The sequence below is a fragment of the Dermochelys coriacea genome, chromosome 5, assembly GCF_009764565.3.
Source record: "Dermochelys coriacea isolate rDerCor1 chromosome 5, rDerCor1.pri.v4, whole genome shotgun sequence".
Classification (NCBI taxonomy): domain Eukaryota; kingdom Metazoa; phylum Chordata; order Testudines; family Dermochelyidae; genus Dermochelys; species Dermochelys coriacea.
This window is the reverse complement of record NC_050072.1, coordinates 3,783,639-3,808,921: the sequence shown is the minus strand read 5'-3', so window position 1 is coordinate 3,808,921 and position 25,283 is coordinate 3,783,639. Positions and strand designations below refer to the sequence as shown.

The 25,283-nt window shown below is 46.3% G+C and overlaps 1 protein-coding gene across 3 annotated transcripts in view; it reads right to left on the bottom strand.

The window, feature by feature from the left end:
- The window catches only part of CNTFR (ciliary neurotrophic factor receptor), a 446,573-nt gene that overhangs the window by 408,135 nt on the left and 13,155 nt on the right, over positions 1-25,283 (bottom strand). The gene's annotated exons all lie outside the window — the stretch shown is intronic.

Sequence of the window (25,283 nt, the reverse complement as noted above, 5' to 3'; positions counted from 1 at the left end):
CCAAATCTCCCTCTAATATACACATGCTTGGCTGTTTGCAGGGCTGCACTTCACTTGTGCTGATTAGAAATTACAGCCCTCTATAAAGCAATTTGACCACCCACAGCCCAGAAGTTGGGGGGGGTGTGTGTGTGTGTGTGTGTGTGTGTGTGTGTGTGTGTGTGTGTGTGTGTAACATACTGTAATGACATATAATGGAGAAAGCAAACCTCTCCGACTGGCTAGTAATAGCAGCACACAGCACTTAATGGAATGCAGTACATAAAGTTTAAAGGCCAGATGGCAGCTAGTTAGGTCTCAGATCCCATCCTGGCAGCACAAGGACTGTTCAGAGCTAACGGGGACATCAGCACTAGTTTCTCCAGCAGGGCAGGGCTGGGCAGAGCCATGACCACATGCCTTTCAAAGGGAGTAGTGTATGGTTGCCAGGCTCCCCCAGAGGTGGTATTATCATCATCATCACCACCTTGTGGCTGAGAGCCCCAATACTGTACATAGCCACCCTACCGGAAAAGAGCCAACTCCTGGAACCGAGGAATCTTTAATAGCTGCAAATGGGACATCCAGCAGAGTGCCACCCTTGTAATAGGCTGGGACACTTGGTGACAACTACTGACTTCCCGGCATCCAATCCCACATCTTTAGAAGTCTCTCTTCCCCAAGCTGACCTGGCTTGTCCCTGCTTAGCATGTGAGAGCAGGTCAAGTGCATGGTGTAAGTGCAGGGATGCAGGACCACATGTCCGCTTGTATAAAGCCCCGTTGGTGTTAAAGTCACAGGGCAGGAACCCAGCAAGTCAGGCTACGCACACAACACAGGCCAGGGCGCTCAGGCTGGTGAACCCTCTGACACATGTCGACAGCTTTATCACCCTCCAGCTACCTGCTGTTTGCTGCCTATGGGACAGGAAGGAGAGCCACCATCAGATCTTTGACGAAGTTACGGGCATTGACGGATCCTGCCCTGATGCAAGTCACTTTAATGCACGATGAGGTCATAATTAACAAGCTAATGCCATTGCATCTGGGGATGGATGATATAGATAAAATGAGAGCCAGCATGCTTTAAATCCAGCCTAATTCCTACATCCAGTACCTTGCCATGGAAAAACTCCTGCAAGTCTCCTCTCCCTTCACTCAAGGGCATGCTTTCACATTGTCAAGGGCCCAACATGCAGCCTGCTGGTGCCTGTTTGCTTCTCTAATTGCAAATTCCTCTACTTATTTACACAGATTCACATTTATTTCCCAGTTCAAGGCATCTCGGTGTTTTATTCCCCCAGTACTACAGCCCTGAGCAGCTTTCCTGTTAGCATCTAATCAGCACAGGGCTCAGAAGATGGAAAGAGCTAGACCTACTCTCTCTCAAACAGGCATCTCTGAGACGCCCATCACTACCTACCACGCAATAACAAAGAAGTGCGCACTATCCAGAGCCCATGAGCAACCCTGCAACAGCAATCATGGCTACAATTAAGTCTGTGCAACCTCGGCACATGCAACCCTACTATCGCCAATGGGTGTCACCATCACAGCACTCACAAGCAGGGCAACCATAAGCTGGTGTGACACACAATAGTGGACAAGGCCTTGTGCAGTTAGAGTCCCCAAGGGGGTTTGATAAACCAAGAGCCAAAAAAAAAAAAAGCGGAACATGGTAAACGCTCCCTTTCAGCTGCTGTTTATCCCATTGCCCTGGAGCCCCTTCTGGGGCACTGTGTACAGAGGAACAAACCTGTCTCCAGAGATCAATATAGTTCTTTTTTGCCCCTGCTGCAAGCACTTTGGCCTTCAGAGCCAGCAATGAGCTGGTATCATGTGTGCTCCCAACCCGGGTCCTTCAGAACAAGTTAGGGCACCAAAGAAAGATGCCGATATAGGAGTTTAGGACCCTCAGCGTTAGCACTACAAAGTCATTTCAGCTCAATCTATTTCCTCCAGGGAGCAGCAGGACACAACCGAGAAGGTTGCCAAGGCTAACTTTTGAATTTGCAGGAAAATTATCATTGCAAACGGGTTGTAGCTGGACTGGGTCAGGACATCCAGCAAGGGGCACAAGGGACCTACAGACTTTAATTGAGGAATGGTTTGGAGGGGATGGGGCTGATAAAATAGACTGATTTACACATAATTTCTCTTCCCCCCAGTCTGTGTCCCTTCTGCTTCCCTCCTAAGGCAATTCCAATGCTTCACTCCCCCTCCTCGCAGTTTGGATGCTGCTCCTCCAACTGACCGGATGTTTCACAGCTCTCTGTATTCTGAAGGGTGCCTGCTGATTGCACTAACATGCTAAATCTATAGAGCAAAGCCCTTTACATCAGCACTCTGAGAAGAGGGGACCCATGGCTTCCTCTAAATATTTAAACCAATAGTCTTCCGTGAGGCTTTCTAAGAGACCCTGAACATTCATACCAGGGATCTTACTCTTACTCGGCTGTAAGCTCTTCAGGGCAGGAACCGTCCTTTTGCTCTGGGATTCTCGAGGTCCTCGACACCACTGTTCCCGGGGCCCATCTTCCGAGACTTTCTTCAAACCCTACCACCCCTCAGTTCCAAAAATCAGATGGAACCGGACCCTGAATGGAGTTGAACCTCCCATGCTGATGAAAGTTTGGGATTCACCATTCAAGCTTTTGTAGAATGGTTTCTATTATGGTAACCCCTAGAGGTGCCAACTGAGATCAGAAATCCATTGCTCTGGGTGCTGTGCACCCCCTTGGGGATTGTCTACGCTTGAACCACTACAGCGGCACAGCTGTAGCGCTTAAGTTTAGACATGACCTACGCCGATGGGAGGGGCTCTCCTGTCTGTCTAGGCAATCCACCCCCACTCCCAAGAGGCAGCAGTTTGGTTGACAGAAGAATTCTTCTGTTGCCGTAGTGCTGTCTACACCGGGGGTGAGGTTGGTTTAGCTACCCCGCTGAGAATAGAGTCACATATAGTAAAGATCTTACATGATTCAAACTATGCCAAAGAATCCCTATGGATAGAAATTCGGAGCTTGAAGTATAAGAATATAGCAGTAGGGCTATACTGCAGACCAACTGACCAGGGTGGTGATGGGGACTGTGAAATGCCCAGGAAGATTAGAGAGGCTAGACATACAGAAAATTCAATAATAATGGGGGATTTCAACTATCCCCATGTTGACTGGGTACATGTCACCTCAGGACGGGCTGCCGAGATAAAGTTTCTTGGCACCTTAGATGACTGGTTCTTGGAGCAGCTAGTCCTGGAACCCACAAAGGTGGAGGCAATGCTTGATTTAGTCCTAAGTGGAGCACAGGATCTGGTGCAAGAGGTGAATATAGCTGAACTGCTTGGTAATAGCAACCATAATATAATTAAATTTAACATCTTTGTTGGAGGAAAATGCCACAGAAGCCCACCACATTACCACTTAATCACAGAAAGGGGAAACTACACAGAAATGAGGAAGCTAGTTGAATGGAAATTAAAAGGAGCAGTCACAAAAGTAAAATGCTGCATGGAAACTTTTTAAAAACACCGTAATAAAGACTCAATTTAAATGTTTATCCCAAATTAAAAAAATGTAGTAAGAGGAACAAACAAACATCACTGTGGCTAAGCAACAAAGTAAAAGAAGCGGTTAGAGGCAAAAAGACCTCCTTTAAAAACTGGAATTTAAATCTGAGGAAAATAGAAAAGAATATAAACTTTGGCAAGTAAAAGTATAATTAGGCAGGCCAGAAAAGAATTTGAAGAGCAACTAGCCAAAGAATCAAAAACTAAACAGCAAAACAATTTTTTAGTACATCATAAGCAGGAAGCCTGCTAAACAACCAGTGGGGCCACTGGACGATCGAGATGCTAAAGGAGCACTGAAGGAATACAAGGCCAATAAGGAGAAGATACATGATTTGTTTGCGTTAGTCTTCACTGCAGAGGATATGAGGGAGATTCCCGCACCTGAGCCATTCTTTTTAGGTGACACATCTGAAGAAATGTCCCAGACTGAGTTGTCAGAGGAGGTTCGGGAACGAAATTGATAAATTAAACAGTAAACAGTCCCCAGGACCAGATGGCATCACCCAAGAGTCCTGAGGGAACTCAAATGTGAAATTGCAGAAGTACTAACTGTGGCATGTAACCTATCATTTAAATAAGTTTCTGTATCAGATGACTGGAGGACAGCTAATGTGACACCAATTTTTAAAAAGGGCTCCAGAGGCGATGCCAGCAATTACAGGCCTGACTTCAGTACCAGGCAAACTGGTTGAAGCTATAGTAAAGAACAGCCAGTCAGTCAGGCAGTGGCACAGGAGCTAGCAAACAGAGCTGTAAAAAGGGGAATTTGAGTGGGAGTTTGTATTGTGGTGCTTGTTTGGGGTTTGTTTTTGCTGGGGGTGGTGGTCTTTTTGGTGTGGCTTGTGATTCCCAGATTAACAGGACTTAGGTGGGAAGGCGATGGCAGATACGGGGGCAGCTGTGGGAGTGACTCCTGTAGTGGAAGACACATTGAGGATGACTGGATGTGGAAGCTGTGGTATGTACATGATCCTGGAGGGGGGACCCAGTAAGAGTTTTTTCTGCATGAAATGCCGTCTGATAGAGCTGATGGAGGAAAAGATCCGAGGTTTGGAGATGCAGATGGAAAGTCTCGTTGAGTTTAGGAAGGGGTTTGAGCAGATGATGGAGCAAAGACATGAGGTATCTGAAGGGAAAAGCTCAGATTCACGGATGGAAGCAGGGCTGGGGAATTCTGAGGGGAGACTGAGTGAGGAAAGTGGTCAGTGGAAGCATGTGACTCAAAGAACCAGGCAGAGGAAAAGACGGGCTAGTGAAGGAGAAACAGAGCTTAGGAACAGGTTTGCAGAGTTGGAAAATGAAGAAGCGGCTCAGCAGGTACTTGTTGAAGGTGGAAGGGTAAGGAAGAAGAGAAGAGAGGCTAGTCCTATAGGAAAAGTGGAAGAGTCAAGGGAGACTACACCAAATATGAGCCCCAGGAGGATACAGGATGGGTTGAAGAGGATTATAAGGGAAAATAGGAATGGAAAGAACTTGCAGCCAGAGGGAACAGGGGAGAGACTGGAGAATAGCACTGTCACCAGGAAAAGGCAGGTCTATGTGATCGGGGACTCTTCATTGAGAAGAATAGACAGGCCTGTAACTAGAGCTGATCCTGAGAATAGAAGGGTGTGCTGTCTTCCGGGTGCTAAGATACGGGATGTAGACCTGAGGTTGAAAAGGATCCTAAAGGGAGCGGGAAAGAATCCCCTAATTATCCTTCATGTGGGAACAAATGATACGGCTAGATTCTCGCTGGAAAGTATTAAGGGAGACTATGCTAGGCTGGGGAAGACGTTAAAGGAAATTGAAGCTCAGGTGATCTTTAGCAGGATCCTGCCTGTTCCTAGAGAAGGGCAACAAAGGTGTTACAAGATTATGACTGTCAACAGATGGCTTAGGCAGTGGTGCTATAAGGAGGGCTTTGGGATGTATGGCCATTGGGAGGCATTCACAGACAGAGGACAGTTCTCTCGGGATGGACTTCATCTGAGTAGGGAAGGAAATAGACTTCTAGGATCAAGGCTGGCACAACTGATAGAGAGCTTTAAACTAGGAATTAGGGGGAGATGGTTGGGAGATGTCCAGGAAATCTCCATGCCAGATTTTAGCATTGAGAGAGAAGACGACGAAGTAAGAAAGGATACAGCCGTGGGTAGGAGAATGTATATAAGGAGCGAGGGCGGTGTGAATACTAGTCTAATAGGTTATACTGGCTGTAGAATGACTGTGCCTAATAGGGTACAAAATGTGAGCAAGGCCAAACAGCAAAAATTAAGATGTTTGTACACCAATGTGAGGAGCCTAGGTAACAAAATGGAGGAACTAGAGTTACTGGTGCAGGAAGTGAAACCAGATATTATAGGGATAACAGAAACATGGTGGAATAGTAGTCATGACTGGACTACAGGTATTGAAGGGTATGTACTGTTTAGAAAAGACAGAAACAAAGGTAAAGGTGGTGGAGTAGCATTGTATATCAATGATAAGGTAGAATGTAAAGAAATAAGAAGCGGTGCAATGGATGAGACAGAGTCCGTCTGGGCAAAAATTACATTGGGGAAGATAACTAGTAAAGCCTCTCCTACGATAGTGCTTGGGGTGTGCTATAGACCTCCGGGATCTAATTTGGATATGGATAGAGCCCTTTTAAATGTTTTTAATAAAGTAAATACTCATGGAAACTGCGTGATCATGGGAGACTTTAACTTCCCAGATATAGACTGGAGGACCAGTGCTAGTAACAATAATAGGGCTCAGATTTTCCTAGATGCAATAGCTGATGGATTCCTTCATCAAGTAGTTGCTGAACCGACTAGAGGGGATGCCATTTGAGATTTAATTTTGGTGAGTAGCGAGGACCTCATAGAAGAAATGGTTGTAGGGGACAATCTTGGCTCAAGTGATCATGAGCTAATTCAGTTCAAACTAAATGGAAGGATTAACAAAAATAAATCTTCAACTAGAGTTTTTGATTTCAAAAGGGCTGACTTCCAAAAATTAAGGAAATTAGTTAGGGAAGTGGATTGGACTGAAGAACTTATGGATCTAAAGGTAGAGGAGGCCTGGGATTACTTTAAATCAAAGCTGCAGAAGCTATCGGAAGCCTGTATCCCTAGAAAGGGGAAAAAATTCATAGGAAGGAGTTGTAGACCAAGCTGGATGAGCAAGCATCCTAGAGAGGTGATTAAGAAGAAGCAGAAAGCATACAGGGAGTGGAAGATGGGAGGGATCAGCAAGGAAAGCTACCTAATTGAGGTCAGAACATGTAGGGATAAAGTGAGACAGGCTAAAAGTCGAATAGAGTTGGACCTTGCAAAGGGAATTAAAACCAATAGTAAAAGGTTCTATAGCCATATAAATAAGAAGAAAACTAAGAAAGAAGAAGTGGGGCCGCTAAACACTGAGGATGGAGTGGAGGTTAAAGATAATCTGGGCATGGCCCAATATCTAAACAAATACTTTGCCTCAGTCTTTAATAAGGCTAAAGAGGATCTTAGGGATAATGGTAGCATGACAAATGGGAATGAGGATATGGAGGTAGATATTACCATATCTGAGGTAGAAGCGAAACTCAAACAGCTTAATGGGACTAAATCAGGGGGCTCAGATAATCTTCATCCAAGAATATTAAAGGAATTGGCACCTGAAATTGCAAGCCCATTAGCAAGAATTTTTAATGAATCTGTAAACTCAGGAATAGTACCGAATGATTGGAGAATTGCTAATATAGTTCCTATTTTTAAGAAAGGGAAAAAAAAGTGATCCGGGTAACTACAGGCCAGTTAGTTTGACATCTATAGTATGCAAGGTCCTGGAAAAAATTTTGAAGGAGAAATTAGTTAAGGACATTGAAGTCAATGGTAAATGGGACAAAATACAACATGGTTTTACAAAAGGTAGATCGTGCCAAACCAACCTAATCTCCTTCTTTGAGAAAGTAACAGATTTTTTAGATAAAGGAAATGCAGTGGATCTAATTTACCTAGATTTCAGTAAGGCGTTTGATACCGTGCCACATGGGGAATTATTAGTTAAATTGGAGAAGATGGGGATCAATATGAACATCAAAAGGTGGATAAGGAATTGGTTAAAGGGGAGACTGCAACGGGTCCTACTGAAAGGTGAACTGTCAGGCTGGAGGGAGGTTACCAGTGGAGTTCCTCAGGGATCGGTTTTGGGACCAACCTTATGTAATCTTTTTATTACTGACCTTGGCACAAAAAGTGCTAATAAAGTTTGCAGATGATAGAAAACTGGGAGGTATTGCCAATTCAGAGAAGGATCGGGATATTATACAGGAGGATCTGGATGACCTTGTAAACTGGAGTAATAGTAATAGGATGAAATTTAATAGTGAGAAGTGTAAGGTTATGCATTTACAGGTTTCAGAGTAGCAGCCGTGTTATTCTGTATTGCGAATACAGACTAACACGGCTGCTACTCTGAAACCTGTGATTATGCAAGGCACTGAATTTAGCCGTATAGAGTGGAAATCTGTCAACTTCATGAAAAAACTCGCACAGATACAGACAGACATCATCTTCCTCTCCAAATTTAAATTTGTTAGTCTCTAAGGTGCCACAAGTACTCCTTTTCGTTATGCATTTAGGGATTCATAACAAGAATTTTAGTTATAAGTTGGGGACGCATCAATTAGAAGTAACGGAAGAGGAGAAGGACCTTGGAGTATTGGTTGATCATAGGATGACGATGAGCTGCCAATGTGATATGGCTGTGAAAAAAGCTAATGCAGTTTTGGGATGCATCAGGAGAGGTATTTCCAGTAGGGATAAGGAGGTTATAGTACCATTATACAAGGCACTGGTGAGACCTCACCTAGAATACTGTGTGCAGTTCTGGTCTCCCATGTTTAAAAAGGATGAATTCAAACTGGAGCAGGTACAGAGAAGGGCTACTAGGATGATCCGAGGAATGGAAAACTTGTCTTATGAAAGGAGACTCAAGGAGCTTGGCTTGTTTAGCCTAACTAAAAGAAGGTTGAGGGGAGATATGATTGCTCTTTATAAATATATCAAAGGGATAAATACAGGAGAGGGAGAGGAATTATTTAAGCTCAGCACCAATGTGGACACAAGAACAAATGGATATAAACTGGCCACCAGGAAGTTTAGACTTGAAATCAGATGAAGGTTTCTAACCATCAGAGGAGTGAAGTTTTGGAATAGCCTTCCAAGGGAAGCAGTGGGGGCAAAAGATCTATCTGGTTTTAAGATTCTACTCGATAAGTTTATGGAGGAGATGGTATGATGGGATAATGGGATTTTGGTAAGTAATTGATCTTTAAATATTCAGGGTAAATAGGACTAATCCCCTGAGATGGGATATTAGATGGATGGGATCAGAGTTACCCAGGAAAGGATTTTCTGTAGTATCTGGCTGGTGAATCTTGCCCATATGCTCAGGGTTTAGCTGATCGCCATATTTGGGGTCGGGAAGGAATTTTCCTCCTGGGCAGATTGGAGAGGCCCTGGAGGTTTTTCGCCTTCCTCTGTAGCATGGGGCATGGTTGACTTGAGGGAGGCTTCTCTGCTCCTTGAAGTCTTTAAACCATGATTTAAGGACTTCAGTAGCTCAGACATAGGTGAGGTTTTTTGTAGGAGTGGGTGGGTGAGATTCTGTGGCCAGCATTGTGCAGGAGGTCAGACTAGATGATCATAATGGTCCCTATTGTCCTTAATGTCTATGAATCTATGAACAGAATTATCAGACACATGATGAACAAATTGCTGTGGAAGAGTCAACATGGTTTTAGTAAAGGGAAATCATGCCTCACTAATCTACTAGAATTCTTTGAGGGGGTCAACAAGCATGTGGACCAAGGGGATCCAGTGGATATAGTGTACTTAGATTTCCAGAAAGCCTTTGACAAGGTCCCTCACCAAAGGCTCTTAAGCAAAGTACTTAAGTACTTACACTCCTGCAATAAACCTCTCACCTATGTCTGAGCTATTGAAGTCCTCAAATCATGGTTTAAAGACTTCAAGGTGCAGAGAATCCTCCAGCAAGTGACCTTTTCCCCATGCTACAGAGGAAGACGAAAAACCCCCAGGGCCTCTTCCAATCTGCCCTGGAGGAAAATTCCTTCCCGACCCCAAATATGGAGATCAGCTGAACCCTGAGCATGTGGGCAAGAAGACAGGGCCACTTTCAGAAGACAGGATACTGGGCTAGATGGACCATTGGCCTGACCCACTATGGCCATTCTTCTATGTTCTTACGTTAGGGGAATGGATTTTTCATGCCCCTGAATGACGTAGCAGGGTCAATGTAACTTTTTAGTGTAGACCAGGCCGCAGTGAAAGACAGTCCCTGCCCCCAAAGAGCTTACAGTCTAAACAGACAAATCGTGGGAGAAAGGATGGGGAAGCAAAGTACAGAGAGATGAAGTGATTTGCTGAAGGGGGCACCAGGAGTCAGTGGCAGAGCAAGGAACTGAATGCAGATCTCCTAAGTCCCAGTCCAAAGTATTAGCCACAAGACCTTCCTCTCTCTCTCTCACTGGAGTTTACCTATATTTATAAATCAGTGCCCATAAGCCATGGTGATGGCCCCGTTAGACATGCAGAGACACACAGACAGGCAGGTGAGACAGATGAGGGGGTGGTTATATGATAAGGACTGATCAGTAGGGAAGAGTGAAGCTGGGCAAGGACTTGAAGTCATGTAGATGTGCTGGAGTCGGGGGAGGAGGTAAAGTGCTCAGATCAATAAGCATGGAAGATCATTTTTGCAGCTGTATCTGAGTAGGCTAGAGGATTAGGGGTACACCAGCTTGTGAAATTGGTCTTCAGGGCTGGGGTCCTTTAAGACTACAAAAGATACATACACACACACACACACACACACACACACACACCCCCACCTGCAACTGGCCAGGAAATTGCACCCATCCTAGCAGGCTCAGATCTGGCCATACGACCTGTGCACAATCATAACATCCAGACTCGGCGGCTACAGTGCTCTGTACCTGGAGACGATGCCCCGCGTTGTGAGGAAGCTCCAACACAGGTCACCAAGGCAATGGTCACCTCGATACGCTGCTCTCTGCAATGTTTCCCCAATGAGCGGCACCCAGCTCAAGGCCTCAGCCTGGTCTTCAAAGTCTTCCTTGGAACAGACCCTGGCAAATGAAAATGCGAACAGGCCCCAACTCACTGCACCAGAGACCTCCCCCTTCATCCAACAGCGCCCAACTTTGCTAAAAGCGGAACTGCTGGCCTGGCTTCTGCTGGCATGAGCAGAACAGAAATCGTCCCCCCACAGATGTCCAGGCACCATGGTGCCAGCAGGGACACAGACAAGAAGCTAGAGAGACTGGGGAAGGTGAGCTGGGAGGTCAGCGAGAAAAAGGCTGCTGTGATGGAGATGGGACCGAACGAAAGTTTTCGCTGTTGAGATAGAGAGGAAGAGTCAGGTCTTTGGGACCATGTGATGGAAGGAGCTGGACACATCACCTGGCTGTGTTGGGCATAGGAGCACTGAAGACAGCCCTCAGTGTTGTGTGTCTGCGTATGTACGTAGACCAGATGCACGGTGTACACATACAAACACTGATGCATTATGTGCTCGTGTGTACACACACACACACACACACACACACACACACACACACGGAGTGCATTATGGTGCCCAGTGTGTGTGACCCACCATGTGTTTACGTACACACAAGAGCACATAATGCATCTGTGGATATTTATCTCTGCGTGTCCCCTTCCTATGGCACGGTACCTGGTGAATGTGATTTTATAATACACATTTAAAGCAATTCATTGAAGAAATTCAAGGGCACGTGCCTTATAATTAAGCAGCGTTTCTTTCTTAACAGGCTGGCAAGGTGCCTGCAATTAGCAAGCCCTTGATTCACTGCAAATTCCCCCACAGATCAAAAGCACCTGATATGGTACATCTGTAGGTCCCTCCATAACCCAGCAAAGCTCTCTTTCCCCCACTCTCTATTTAAATCCTGGTGCGATTTTCCACACCTTTCTATTCACGAACACTTAATCGGACACCCTGGGCCCAGCTCAACGGGCCAGACCTGAGCCGTCAGTGTAATTGGCAGTGCAGGTGGGCTGAGGAGGACGCAAGACAGGGCAAAATTATTCTCATTAAAACAGTGAGCGAGACAGCGCTCGGCTCAACTTGAGGAAAACTGCTTCCCGCAATGGCTCCGCCAAGCCAGCCTAGAGGAAAGCAGGGGAAAGAGCCAGCGCGATGTGGTGTGCTAACAAGATCCCCTAGAAATGCAAACGACGGTCAAAGCAGCCGCATTAACACGGTGTGGGAGACTAGGGAAAACATGGAATTTCCCGGCCCGCTTTTTCGTCCGCCACAGGCTTAGGCTGATGCAAGGGGATGAAAATGTTTTCACGTGGTTGGGCAAAATTCTTCACACTTTCCAGTCTACAAAGAACCCCGGTGGGGCTTAATAGGCTCACACAAACACAGCCCCATTACAGATCGTTAACGTGGGCAGAGGGCCGTGAGTAGCAGGACAATTAGGGCTCCCGTCTGAGCTCCCAGCTCACCTTGGCACAGAGCCACCCATGCTTCCTCCCACATTTTGCATCTCATAGATTGGCACTTTCCAGGTGGAGGAGCCCCAGGGCTGGGCGAAGAGCACTCCAGGTCTGAGGATGGGTCACCAGATCGCTGGGGCCTTCCCGATGGCCAGGCTGATGGAGATTGCCCGTACGCTTGCGAGGAAATGCGGCTCTTGTCAAGTGGAGGGAGTTCATTGCATTAGCTAGAGCAAGGCATGATGCAGGCAGCCACTGAGTCAGCTTCCTCCAAGTGCTTCTGCTGATGGCCCTCAGTCCCAAACTGCTGCCACCCAGCTATTCCAGCCCTGCCCGCCTCACACAGCTCCGCTGACGACCACAGTCCCAACCCCCTTGTGTTCCAGCCCTGGGCTCCCCACACAGCTCTGCTGGTGCCCACAGTTCTAACCCCCGATTGTTTGTTTTAAATCTGCTGCTTATTAATTTTTTTGGATGACCCCTGGTTCTTGTATTACATGAAAGGGTAAATAACTTTTCCCGATTCACTTTCCCATATCATTCATGATTTTCTAGACCCCTGTTGTAGCCTACCTAAGCTGTCTCTTTTTCAAAGACGAACGCTCCTGGTCTTTTTAATCTCTCGTTGTATGGAAGCTGTTCCATACTCTTAATCATTATTGTTGCCCTTCTCTGTGCCTTTTCCAATTTCATATCCGAGTTCCCTCAGAACCCTTGGGTGATACCATCTGGTCCTGGAGACTTACTGCTATTTATCAATTTGTTCCAAAACCTCCTCTACTGACACCTGAATCTGAGACAGTTCCTCAGATTTGTTACCTAAAAAGAACGGCTCAGGCAAAGTGATTCCCCTGTATCCTCTGCAGTGAAGACTGATGCAAAGAATTTATTTAGCTTTTCCACAACAGCCTTGTCTTCCTCAAGTGCTCATTTAGCATCTTGATTATCCAGTGGCTCCACTGATTGTCTGGCAGGCTTCCTGCTTCTGATATACCTAATTTTTTTGCTGTTAGTTTTTGTGTCCTTAGCTAGGTGTCTTGACATTCTTTCCTGGCCTGCCTTATCAGGATTTGACTTCCAATTTTTTGCCTCTAACTGCCTCTTGTACTATGCTGTTTAGCCATGGTGGCAGGGTTTTTTAAATCCTCTTACTGTTGGGGTTTTTTTCCATTTGGGGGTAGAAATTTAGTTTGAGCCTTTATTATGGCATTTTGAAATAGTCACCATGCAGTTTGCAGGCATTTCATTCATTCCTTTTAATTTCCATTTAACTAGCTTCCTCGTTTTTGTATAGTTCTGCTTTTTGAAGTTAAATGATATTGTGGTTGGCTTCTGTGTCATTTTCCTCCAACAAAGATGTTCAATTTAATTACATAATGGTCACTATTACCAAGCAGTTCAGCTCTATTTACCTCTTGGACCAGATCCTGTGCACCACTTAGGACTAAATGAAGAATTCTCTCTCCCCTTGTGGGTTCCAGGACTAACTGCTCCAAGAAGCAGACATTAATGACAGCTAAAAAGTTTATCTCCTCCATGCCGTCCTGAGGTGATAGGTATCCAGTTAATATGGGCACAGCTGAAATCCCCCATTATTATTGCATTTTCTGTTTTCTCTAATCACCCTGAGCATTTCAGTGTCACTTTCACCACCCTGGTCAGGTGGCCAATAGTGCAGTCCTGCTGCCATATTCGTATTCTTTAAGCATGGAATTTCTGCCCACAGAGATTCTATGGGATGGTTTGATTCACTTAAGATTTTTAATTTCTTTGACTCTATCCTTTCTTTCACATATAGTGCCCCTCCCCCACAAGTGCCAGCTACTCAGTCACCGCTATGTATTTTGTACCAGGGCTCTTCTCTGATCCCTCCCCAGCGATCTGTAGGTCAGACTCTATGGGAGCATCATTCACAGCTCTTTCAATGATGCGCAGTGAGACAGAACTGGCAAGCTGGGAGTCCTTCCTCAGACCCTCAGCAGCCCCCATTCTCCTCCTCCACCCTCTGCCTCTCCCAAAGAACTCCTTCATTCAGGGCCAGGTTCTGACTTCATTTACACCAGCGCAGATCTGGCGCCACTCCCACTTACACCAGGTAACTGGCCTTCTGTTTTCCACACACACAAACCCCCCAGACTGGAGTCACAATGGAAGGGCCTGGGATTTGGTGTAAAGCAGAAGTAACTCCACCCCCCACATCAGTGGAGTGACTGGGGTAGAAAAGAGCTGGATCAGGCCAAGAGCCCAGTTCTTCTCTCATCTACACCAGTGTAAAACTGGAGTCACTCCAATGACTCCAGTGGTAGTTTTGACTGAGCAAGGACTGAGTAAACCCTGAGTAAAGACCTCAGGTTTTTATCTGAGGAGAAGGCACGTGGCCCAGATCTCCTCACACTTGCACCAGTGTAACCCCATTGACTTCACAGAAGCTGCTCCCGAAGTACACTGGCACAGCCAAAATGGGAATCTGGTCACTGCCTCCTTTCTCAGGCCCTGTGGACACCACCACCCTCCTGCCTGTCCCTCAGGCCCGTTGCCTGGGCGTCATCTTGGACTTGGACTCTCTCTAGGTCCTCATATCAACGCTACATCTTAACCTTGCCTATTCTTTCTGCACAAAGTCTCCACAACACAGCCACACCTTCCATCCCCCCAGCTAAAACTCTCCCCAAGCTCTCATCCTCTTTCCAACTGCGACTTCCCTGTGTGTGTCCCGTCAGAACACTTCTGCAAAGATCATTCTCCTAGCCAGTCGCCGTGACCATCTTCCCCTCCTCTTTGCATCCCGCTTCTCTCCACATTCAAGGCCCCGCACCACTCATCTCTCACTCACCACTGAGCTTTGGACTCCCAACCCCCAGTCAAGGGGGAGTGGGGCCCTAGCCTCTATTTGCCAGAAGCTGGGAATGGGCAACAAGGGATGGATCACTTGAGGATTACCGGAGATTACTGCATTGTCCCCTGGGCCTTTGACACAGTTCTGATTCTATCCAGTAAAGCACATACGCTGGCCAGTTAATGCCACTGGCCTAGACTGTTCATGGACCAGAGGTCTATACAAGGTGGGGTGGGGAGGGATGGAGACAAAGTGGTCCGGGGAGGAGTGGGAGGGACCAGTGGAGATGCACCCAACCATGCCCTATGGAAAAGATTACACAGCCTGGGGCTTCACTGCGCCACCCCCTTCCCCAGGGACCCTGCAGGCTGCCACAGTCAGAGCGGTTAGTTCCTGGACAAGGGGCACGTGTCAGACATGGGGTGGCTCTGTAGCCTTTGCTGCAGGGGAGATGCAATGGACCAACATGGGGAAATTCCACAAGAGAATCCTCGTGGATAATTCCTGCCCTCAAAGCCTCTCTTGCAGGAGAGGGCCTGTCAGGTCTACTATTAAATGAGGATGGGGAAACTGAGGCACGGGCAATAAACCAACCCATGCAAAGGCACTCAGAGCCACGTGCTCTGCCCTAGCCCTAACGAACCAGCATGTGCTGCACTATCTGCTCCAGTATGATGCTGCCTAAAGAGTTAAGAGCTCTGCCCCATCTGATCCTGGGCTGCACTTGTTTTTAGTTGTGTGTTTCAGACAGCGCCAGGTCTTATTTATAACATCATAAAATGGTGTGAAGCTTTACAAGGCAGAGCCAGTTAGGTGTTCCGACACTCAGCCATCAGGAGAAGGTCAAGCTCACCGGGCACCATCTCTCTCCAGTGGTTAGAGATTCTCTTCCCACTTCATTCAGGTTCCTCAGAGGGAGCCTTGGGAATGAGGGTTTGCAATAGAGGGCTGGTAACAGAATATACCATTTTTGCTTTGCAATGCACCAGGACTTTGCTTGCAATGAAGAAACAGTGGAATTCTGTGACTTGTTTTAAACAACCACGCTGCACATGCAGGAGCTTCCAAACTTTCTGAGCTGTTTTGATCTATGCAGCCATGGCAGGAGACAGGCATAAAGTGCCAGAGAAACAAAAAGGAGTTTTGCTTTATCTGTCATGCAAAAAGACAGAGGGGGGAAAAAAATATCCAACCCCCAAATGATCCTGGTTTCAAAACAACTTATCAGCCAGCCCCTTCTCCTCCTGTCTTTCATAGATTCATAGATACTAAGGTCAGAAGGGACCATTCTGATCATCTAGTCCGACCTCCTGCACAGCGCAGGCCACAGAATCTCACCCACCCACTCCTATGAAAAACCTCACCTATGTCTGAGCTATTGAAGTCCCTAAATCATGGTTTAAAGACTTCAAGGTGCAGAGAAGCCTCCCTCAAGTCAACCATGCCCCATGCTACAGAGGAAGGCGAAAAACCTCCAGGGCCTCTCCAATCCGCTCCAATCTGGAGGAAAATTCCTTCCCGACCCCAAATATGGCGATCAGCTAAACCCTGAGCATATGGGCAAGATTCACCAGCCAGATACTACAGAAAATTCTTTCCTGGGTAACTCAGATCCCATCATCTAATATCCCATCTCAGGGGATTAGTCCTATTTACCCTGAATATTTAAAGATCAATTACTTACCAAAATCCCATTATCCCATCATACCATCTCCTCCATAAACTTATCGAGTTTAATCTTAAAACCAGATAGATCTTTTGCCCCCACTGCTTCCCTTGGAAGGCTATTCCAAAACTTCACTCCTCTGATGGTTAAAAACCTTTGTCTGATTTCAAGTCTAAACTTCCTGATGGCCAGTTTATACCCATTTGTTCTTGTGTCCACATTGGTGCTGAGCTTAAATAATTCCTCTCCCTCTCCTGTATTTATCCCTCTGATATATTTATAGAGAGCAATCATATCTCCCCTCAACCTTCTTTTAGTTAGGCTAAACAAGCCAAGCTCCTTAAGTCTCCTTTCATAAGACAAGTTTTCCATTCCTCGGATCATCCTAGTAGCCCTTCTCTGTACCTGCTCCAGTTTGAATTCATCCTTTTTAAACATGGGAGACCAGAACTGCGCACAGTATTCTAGGTGAGGTCTCACCAGTGCCTTGTATAATGGTACTAAAACCTCCTTATCCCTACTGGAAATACCTCTCCTGATGCATCCCAAAACTGCATTAGCTTTTTTCACATTGTGCCATATCACATTGGCAGCTCATCGTCATCCTATGATCAACCAATACTCCAAGGTCCTTCTCCTCTTCTGTTACTTCTAATTGATGCGTCCCCAACTTATAACTAAAATTCTTGTTATTAATCCCTAAATGCATAACCTTACACTTCTCACTATTAAATTTCACCCTATTACTATTACTCCAGTTTACAAGGTCATCCAGATCCTCCTGTATAATATCCCGATCCTTCTCTGAATTGGCAATACCTCCCAGCTTTCTATCATCTGCAAACTTTATTAGCACACTCCCACTTTTTGTGCCAAGGTCAGTAATAAAAAGATTACATAAGATTGGTCCCAAAACCAATCCCTGAGGAACTCCACTGGTAACCTCCCTCCAGCCTGACAGTTCACCTTTCAGTAGGACCCGTTGCAGTCTCCCCTTTAACCAATTCCTTATCCACCTTTTGATGTTCATATTGATCCCCATCTTCTCCAATTTAACTAATAATTCCCCATGTGGCACGGTATCAAACGCCTTACTGAAATCTAGGTAAATCAGATCCACTGCATTTCCTTTATCTAAAAAATCTGTTACTTTTTCAAAAAAGGAGATTAGGTTGGTTTGGCACGATCTACCTTTTGTAAAACCATGTTGTATTTTGTCCCATTTACCATTGACTTCAATGTCCTTAACTAATTTCTCCTTCAAAATTTTTTCCAGGACCTTGCATACTACAGATGTCAAACTAACTGGCCTGTAGTTACCCGGATCACTTTTTTTTTTCCTTTCTTAAAAATAGGAACTATATTAGCAATTCTCCAATCATTCGGTACTACTCCTGAGTTTACAGATTCATTAAAAATTCTTTCTCATGCTGAGAAACAGCTTGTGTGTGTGCAGGTGTAGCACCCAGCATACCCACTCGCACAAGCCATTGTGCAGATTCAAACTGATGTGTCCTCGCTTCTCTGAATATCGTCACCACACAAAAGGCTAATGAAACTGACGCATGGAAGGAGTGACTCCTGGCCCAATGTGGCTCATGGCAATTCCAATGGCCTCGGCTGGGGACCGATACTTTTAGAACATAAGAACGGCTATACAGTATCAGACCAAAGGTCCATGTAGCCCAGTATCCTGTCTTCCAACAATGGCCAATGCCAGGTGCCCCAGAGGGAATGAGCAGACCAGGTAATTATCAAGTGATCCATCCCCTGTCACCCATTCCCAGCTTCTGGCAGACAGACTACGGACACCATCCCTGGCTACCCTGACTAGTAGCCATTGATAGTCGTATCCTCCATGAACTTATCTAGTTCTTTATTGAACCCTGTTATAGTCTTGGCCTTCACAACATCCTTTGGCAAAGAGTTTCACAGGTTGACTGTGTGTTGTGTGAAGAAATACTTCCTTTTGTTTTAAACCTGCTGCCTATTAATTTCATTTGGTGACCCCTAAGTTCTTGTGTTATGAGAAGTAGTAAACAACACTTCCTGATTTACTTTCTCCACACCAGTCATGATTTTGTAGACCTCAATCATATCCCCCCCATAGTTTTCCAAGCTGAAAAGTCCCAGTTTCATCAATCTCTTCTCATACGGAAGCCGTTCCACACCCCTAATTATTTTTGTTGCCCTTTTGGATCACCCAATAAAAGTAGCTCCCTGTTTGCCATTCAGTTTTGTATATGCCCAATCCTTAGCGAGGCCAGGTCTCCCAGCTCACCCTCTCCACAGCAAAGGAGAGGGGATGTACAGTCAGCATTGCTAGGTCTGTATCTATCCTGTGCTAGTTGGCCACACTGTGGGGCACCCAGTTCAAATCTCTTGTGTGGGCAACACACTCTCCTAGCTCAGCCACTGTATGGGAGAATGATAGGTTTCAGAGTAGCAGCCGTGTTAGTCTGTATTCACAAAAAGAAAAGGAGTACTTGTGGCACCCTAGAGACTAACAAATTTATTTGAGCATAAGCTTTCGTGAGCTACAGCTCACTTCATCGGATGCATCTGATGAAGTGAGCTGTAGCTCACGAAAGCTTATGCTCAAATAAATTTGTTAGTCTCTAGGATGCCACAAGTCCTCCTTTTCTTTGTATGGGAGAATGGCTACTGACCACCCGCCTTTATACTGCCCCTTGCCACCTAAGCGATCCCAATGCTCATTGCACCCAGCACTGAATTGCAGCCACCTCCAAGAAAAAATGCAGCAGCTGCTTAAGCTTAAGCACTGAAATAGGGTGGATGGTGGTTTCTCCATCACTTGGGGTCTTTAAATCAAGACGGGGTGTCTCTCTCTAAAAGCTCTGCTCTAGCTCCACCCCAAAATGATTGCCTCACTGGGTGAAATCCTCCAGATTGTGTTATGTAAGGGGCAAGTCTGGGTGAACCTGATTGTCCCTTATTGCCTTAAAAAAAAACAAAAAAAACAAAAAAAAACAAAAAAACACACTATGAAATGCAGCCACCTCTGGGTGATGACGTGTTCAGCAGCCATTTGGCAGCACACACAGATTACTTCTTCCCTCAGTGCCGAAATGCAGCTATCTTTGGGGTGGAACATGGCAGCTGTTTAGCTGCTTGCGGCAACACTGCACAAGAGCTAAGCCTTGCTCTGGCATTCATTTTCCTCTTCTTCCTCCCCCAGCTCCTTCAGAGTCCCAGTGACCCTCCTGCCTAAGCAGGCTGTCCCAGAGCCCATTAACACTGCTGTGTCAGGGAACTGGGTGGGAGACCTCAACACCTTCTCTCCCCAGCACTCAGATTGCTACTTATCAGGCACTGACACTACCTCATTTAGTCCTTTTACTGTCCTTGCACAACGTTTATATTCATGCTAACTCTTTCCCTTCTAATGCTTTCCTCATCCATTCAGCACAGGCTGGCTCCTTAGTATAGGGGGTGACTCCATGCACCTATCTGTGTGCATTTAGTTCATTAGTAGAAGGTTGCTCACACACACTGGGGTGCTCACACTGGTTTGGGAGTACAGGGTGACTCTCGCACGAGGGTGCATGCACTGGTTTTGGTAGCGTAGGGTTGCTCAAATGCACTAGGCTGTACGCATGGTCTGTTGTTGTCGGGTGCTCACACTGCTTTTGTTAGTGTCGGGTTGCTCAAATGCATTGGGCTGTATGCAGTGGTTTGTTAGCATAGGGTCGCTCACACCCCAGGGGGCATGGCTGGGAGGCTGTTGGCAGGCTACTCACGTGCATTGTTGGACAGTGTTGAATTTCCTTCAAGAGCTCTGAAGCTTTTGGTTTGAATTTTAAAAACACTCCCATAAAGAACCAGCTTCTTTGTAAACATACGAGAAAAAAGGAGAGATTCTCAGCCTCTTGACCTTGACGACATCTCCATAATTATTAGTCTGTGTTTATTTTCAGCTAAACCCAAACTATTGAATAAACAGTGTCAAGTTGGTTTTCCCGAGCAGGTGATTATCTTCTCTGGCTCCTCTAATGAAAATGATCAAGGGGCTAGTGACCTCACACTACACACGCTAAATAATGCAAGATGCTTTGGGATTAGACAGGCAAATCATAACCCTGCTTTATCTTATCACTTCCTGAACAGCTCCAGGCTTGTTTTCAATAGCGTTTGGCAGTGTTAGCCAAATGCTATCTCAGCCGAAACCAGAGCAAAGCCAGCCTGGAGAGCTATGCAGAGAGACAGGCCCTCCATCAGATTTGTAGGGAGACCAAGAACTGCAGCAACAGGGTTGGTTTTGTTTTGTTTTTTGGGGGGGGGAATCTTAACTGGTGTCCAACTTCACTGTCTGCAGGGTGACATGGTGCTTGTCCATTACCTGAACTTCGATAGAGAAGAAGGTGGTTAAATATTTTGGGTAAGGAGAGGAGGATTCAAAGCCATAAGGAGGAACCTATAACGAGGTTCCTTCTACAGATGGAAAAGCTACAAGCAACTGTCCTGCTACAGGTCAGCCTAAGGAAGATGCTTCCCCTGGGGACAGGTTATTTGACCACTGGCTAACTGGAGTAGGTCTACGCAAGCAGCAATCACACCCCATAACTGCTGTAATAGCCTAGGGTGGATCAATTCCTGCAGCAGCCTGGAAGCATCCCAGAACACAGGGCACCTATTCATCAGGGACTCTAAGTGTGCGTCTACACTGCAATAAGACACCCCCAGCTGGCCCACGTTGGCTGACTTGGGCTTGCTGGGCTATAAAATTGCAGTGTAGATGTTCAGGCTTGGGCTGGAGCCCGGGTTCTGGGACCCTCTGCCCTCATGGGGTCCCAAAGCCCAGGCTCCAGCTAAAGCCAAAATGTCTACCCTGCAATTCTACAGCCCCGTGAGTCTGAATCAGCGGCCACAGGTGTTTTATTGCAGTGTGGACATGCCCTATGCACCCAGACATCTGCCAGGTAATGGGCATGGCACAGCCTGCAGGGTTAACTGGAGGGGTGATGATCCAGAACGCAGAGGATACGACTACGGTCACTGAAGACAGAAAGGGTCTAGAGGAGAGATCATTCTGAATTTGCTGCCCTTCTTGCAGATGGGGAGGAGCCGGCTCAGGAGGGGAACACTTTAATGACATCTAGTGCCCACATCCATGAGCAGCCTGAATTCAGCATGGCAAGGGATGACAGTAGCATGAGGATGGTGGCTTTCAATACACGGATTTCACTCTCTGCACCTCCATCCTCCAAACACACCTTCCCCTCTCCGGCCACTCCCCTTCAAGCTGCCAATCTCAAAACACAAAGCGATGGTAAGAGGGAAATAGGCAAAATCTGGTGCCCTAGATCAGTGGTTCCCAAACTTTAACAACCTGTGAACCCCTTCCACTAAAATGTCAAGTCTTGCGAACCTCCTCCTAAAAAAATGAATATTTCCAGGGATTTTCTCCTTTACCTGAGAATAAATTATAAAAGCAGTGATCTTGGAAAGATAAAATTTGGTTTTATGACATGCTTGTTACACACTATTATTAATTATTTATCATTACAGTGTTTTTATTACATTATGAAAACGGCAACACTCTTCCAAGATCTCACTTTCGTAGCTTGTATCACCTTGAATAAGGCTCCTAGGTTTCATCAAGGAGTATCAGATGTGAAACAACATGAAGGGATTTAAGAAGCCAACTCAAAGTGTTCCTCCTACACAAGCATTCAGGTCTTGAGCAGTCCAGGCAAATAACACACATAACAACAAAGCTTAAACTGGTTCTTCATCATAATTTTACAAACACTAGCTGCCTATTTAATTTTAAAAACAGCAAAAAATATCCACCTCCCTTTCTAATAAGGAGTCTTGAAGTTTAAATCTCCTCAGTGTGATAGATATGCTTGCTTTGATCTGCTTAGCTCTTGGAAGTCCAGGGGCTTCGTGCTGCTGGCCCCCGTGCTGCCCGGGGTCCCTAGGGACACCTCTGTCCGCCATTAGAGAATTCTCCCCCCTGCCCACCCCCGAGAACCCCCTGTAACATTTTGTGAACACCAATTTGGGAACCACTGGTCTAGATGATCACAGTTGTCCCTTCTAGCCTTGGAATCTGTGACTCTAGGCCTCGGCTGATCTCCTGTACAACACTGGCCATAAACCTTCCCCAAAATAATTCCTAGAGCAGATCTTTAGATTTAAATCAGTGATCCTGGCAAACAGCATCTTATCGACATCTGATACAAGTGCTAAAATGGGAGGAGTTGCAAACACCTATAAAGATTTCGAAAGAATACAAAGGAAATGAGAAGTAGAAATACCAGCATGATATAATTATGAGGTTCAGCATGGGAAAAAAGATAAGATAAGCTGGGGGGAAATGACCCACAGCAAAGATACCCTAGAGAAAACAGACGCTTGGGAAGTAGCAACGGCCGTTTTGACACTGAAGTGATAGTGGCCAACCAGTTAGACAGGGGTTTGAAATGCAACATGGCAGAAAGCAGCGCTAACGTGACCTAGGGCTATACCTGCAAAGGCACCCTCCATCAGCACATAGGGTATAATAGCCACTGCCTATACAATTCTGTCAAGACTGCGCATGGGAGACTTTGATGACTCCTGGGTGACTCGCCACTAGAAGGATGTTGATCAATTCAAGGGGAATCATTTATATCCCTCTTGTCTGTCTAGGGAACTGTAAGGACGAGGAAAGGTTACATGGGACAAATTTTTAGTGAGCACTGATTAAGGGGAAAACCGTAATTATTCCTCTCCCTAGGTGTTTAGAAAGTTGCCCTCACCATGGTATCTAAGCGCTTTCCATAAGAAGTTAACATAACACTCAGAATCTCTCCTTCTTCCAGACTGGACAGCAAGAGAAGTCCTGAGTTTGTTGGTAGCTGAATTAAATACAAGTGTAAGGGACCTGGATCCTCTGCTGGTGGATGCTAACAGAGCTCTGCTGAGGTCAATGGAGCTATGACAATTTTCACCAGCTGAGGATCCAGCCCGTAAAGATGCTGATGCGTTTGAGAAGACTGTCCCTGGAAAGCTAAACCCAGGTGTGGGGTCAAATGGCTGAACAGTATCATCCCCTAGAAGAGAATTACATTGAGGTGGGACCAGAGGGAGGAGGAGAAGGAAAATCTAGACTATCTCAAGATCAGACCACGGCATTGACTCCCCAACAGGAGGAGTGGGGCCTCCAGCATTTGGGACATTTAAAACTAGACTGGCTTAAGCAATAGAAACTATATTGTAGACAAAAATCCTTTATGGACATGCAGGAGAGGAACTAACAGAACTTTCCCTTTCACGTGTCTATAATAATCCTTAGCTCTTTCCATCAGTAGATCTCAAAGCAGGTTAGAAAGGTGCCATTAACCTCCTTTTACCAGTGGCACAGAGAGAAAGAGACAGGACTTTCCCTCAGGTTGCACACCAAGTCTTAGAAGCTGGGAATGAGCGACGGGGGATGGATCACTTGAGAATTCCCCCATTCTGTTCATTCCCTCTGGGGCACCTGGCACTGGCCACTGTCGGAAGACAGGATACTGGGCTAGATGGACCTTTGGTCTGACTCAATAGGGCCGTTCTTATGTCTCCTGACTCACAGTCCAGTGCCCTCCCCACTGGCCCTTCCTGCCTGCTTAGGACACATGCTTACAAAATTCAAACCTGGAAATTTACACTTGATGCTTTTTCTTCTCAAAGATGTGAGTTCAGTCTAGACAGATTCAGACTGGAAATAAGGCATACATTTTTAACACAGAGGGCAATCAACCACTGAACAACTTAAAACAAGAGCCGTGCTTGATTCTCCACCACTGGCAATTTTTAAATCAAGACTGGATGTTTTTTGAAAAGATTGGCTCTGCTTTAAGCAGGAATGACTTCAGAGCAGCTCTCTAGCCTGTGTTACAGACCAGGTCAGACTATCAGTGAATTCCATCCAACAGACTGGCCTCTATTTGTGCACAGGACAGAAAGAGGGGATGGAGGTGTCCTCCCCACGCGGCTCAGGAAGGCTTTGGGGTGACAGGCCCTAGGGACACAAGACCAGTTTACCCTGCCCACAGACAGTCAAGCGCTTGGCCTTTTGGTGAAGGCTGCCAAGAAAGCAGCCGATCGGTGTCAATTGCGCCGGGGGGTTTTACTGGTGCAGGCACCTGACCTGTGGGATACGTGCTGAGGCCCCTGCCTGCTCACTGCGCACACATCACCCACACGGGTGACAAATTTCAGCCCCCACCAACCTGGGCCAGATTCAGATGGAACAAAGAAGGGGCTGCAGACAAGAGTACTCCCCAGACTCCAATACACAGCATCTCTGCTGTCTGAGAGAGTCTCCTGGCCCCCAAAACACAAGCGAGCGTTAACCCTTGCTGGCCTAGCCCTGCTCAGCCCTGAGACCTACAGGCTGCTTCCCCTCTGCCTCCCACATCACCAGAGTGGGCACTGCCGGTCGCATGACAGGGTGTTTATTCCACAATACCAGAGGCAGGAAAGGCCCCAGCCAGAGAGAGTTTGCAGGGCTAGCGTCTGGGGAAAGCATCTTTCTGCTGGGCAAGGCTTCGGTGCGGGAGAACCGATGTGGAGGCTGCGAATGGCATTTCAGCTGTCACCCTTCACATGGCCAATCACCCGAAGGATCAGCAACAGACACACAGGCAGAGGAGTGTGGGCAGTGGAGAGACAGTGTCCACTCTGCACAAACACAGACCGGGTTCAAATAATAAACTCA